Source organism: Geospiza fortis, unplaced genomic scaffold, assembly GCF_000277835.1.
Source record: "Geospiza fortis unplaced genomic scaffold, GeoFor_1.0 scaffold2, whole genome shotgun sequence".
In the NCBI taxonomy this organism is placed as follows: Eukaryota; Metazoa; Chordata; class Aves; order Passeriformes; family Thraupidae; genus Geospiza; species Geospiza fortis.
Window position 1 is genome coordinate 1,343,478 of NW_005054366.1, and position 2,346 is coordinate 1,345,823.

The window sequence follows — 2,346 nt, forward strand, 5'->3', positions numbered from 1 at the left end:
GCTGGTGGGACAGGGCACGGTGTGGGTACCGCGTCCTGGTGTGGGCACCCGCATCCCAGCCCAGCACCGTCACTGTTAGGGGTTCACCCGGGGTCTGGATCTGAAATAGATGCTGCTGAGTGTTGAAAGTGGAGATACAGCAAACAGACCATGAGTTTTGGGGATGCTTTTTGGCTTCACCTGGTCTGGGACAAACGTGGTGCCCACCCAGCAGTGCACATGGATTTGCCCTGTTTTGCAGGTGTGGGCTCAGCTGGGCACCATTCCCTGCACTGCCTGCCCACCTCTGCCCCTGTGCTGGCTCTGGCAAGGATCAGATGAGGATGCTGTGGGGATATGAGGATGTGGGACAAAGCCAGTGGGATTGGTTTGAACACCCAGGGTAGCACAGAGCTGCGGAGGCAGGACAACCCTTGTAAATAAATGTGATTGCATCTCAAGCCATGGGGAGATCTAGCAATGACCCCTAACCAGAGTTTCTTGCTTGCCTCAGTTTGGCTTCAGCCTTCCAGGCTTTTCCTCCCTCTGCAGCCACATTTTTCTCATGTAACTCGTGGCAAGTGTCTGTGGACCCAGGGCTCCTGGGTGTTGACAAAGCACGTGGCCTTGTGCGAGTGACTGCCACCCATGCCTGCAGCCCTGGAGCCACTTGACTGTGCAGATGGTTGCTGCAGGAATGTGGTGTGAAAGCATGGGCTGTATGTGTCAGGAGCAACCCCCAAAAGATGGGCATGGGTGTTGGGGCAGCCAGTGGGAGTCAGCGGTGTCCCAAGCTGCCTCCTAGTAATCCTTGTCAGCCCTGCTGCCTGAGGGAGTGGTGCAGGAGGAACACAGATCAAGATGTCACATAAAAAATAATCAGCGGTGACCTACACCAGCTCCTGTTTATGTTTACAAGGGAAAAGGAAAAAACACCCAAGGTGTGCCAAAAATGGCAGAATGTTTATGTGGTGGACAGAGAGTGCCCAGTGAGCTGGAAGCTCCAGACCTCTGACATAAACATGAAGATCATCTCTGTTTCCCCTCTGTGATGAGGACAAGATGTGGGAAAGGTACTGAGGCAGAGAGCAAGGAATTCATCTTCCTCAGATGGAACTTACCTCCCACCATGGCTCACCCACACTAAGCCTAGCACCAGTGCCTTGGCAAGACATCTCCAGTCCACCAGCTGCTTGCCCACATCCTGGCATCAATTTCTATGGGTCGCACTGCTGGGCAAGGAAATGTGCTGTTCTGCAAAAGGAATAAACTGTTATTCCTTACATTATGGAAATGGGATGATAGCTCTGACCCAGTGCTGGTGCAGGCATTTCTGCAGGGGATTTTGCAGCCTCCTCAGCATGGCTGTTTTCTCTCTAGCATATTTCTGTCAAGACAAGCTCTGGAGACATGTGTGTGGATTTAGGAGCAAGTTTGGGACCTGCGAGTCCATGCAAACCCCAAGTCTCTAGAAGAGTTCATTTGCACGGTCTCTCTTGGCTTGACCATCCCTTGCTGCAGCTCCAACATGTGGCTGACTTTGGAGGGGGCAGCATGAGAAGGGCTCCGAATGTTCCCAGTGCTAAGCACCACTGGCTCTGGGAGAAGCTTTCCATCTGCCTGGAGGTGAACAATGCCCCAACCCTTGGGGTGGAGAGGACAAGTCAGGGGTGGGGTGGTCAGCAGGGCTGTAGTACCTATGGCCAGTGACAAGGATGCATCCCAGACCAAACTGCTCCTGTCTTTCTGCCCATCACCAGTGGCTTCAGCTGCCTAAGGCTGCTCCTTCCCATCAGATAACAGATCCACAGCCTCTTGGACTCATTCCCCTCCTGGATTAATGCTGGGGAGCCTACCCAAATCTCATGGTTTTTTTCCATGGTTTCATCACTGATGTGTAATGTCAAAGCCATAAGGCATTTATGTGAATGCTGCCATGCTTAATGCTCCCTCTGACCAGTGCTGAGGCTGGGGCAGTAACAGAGGAGTGTGACAGCAGATGGTGCCAGCAGCATCTCCCTCCCCACACTCCTTTGTGGTTGTATCCATAACTTTTGTTGTGTTCATCTAATAAATCCAGGGGAGAGCTGGCTAGTAATGCTCATCTTGGTTCTTCATGCCTCCCACCATTTCTAGTACAGAATGGGCAGAGTGGCCATCTCCAAAAGCCAGCTGTACCATGCCGGGGGGATAGCAGGGTTGGAGGGGCTGCTCTCAGGGCTGCATGTCAAATTTACAGGCTGTGGGGTCTGCAACATGCTCTGTGGGGCCCATAAATCCACTTTTGGGCCAAGGCCATGCCTAATTCCCTGCCGGCTGCCCTCGTCCTCCCTCCCTGCGCCCTCTCCACTCCGCCAAAGGGAGCTG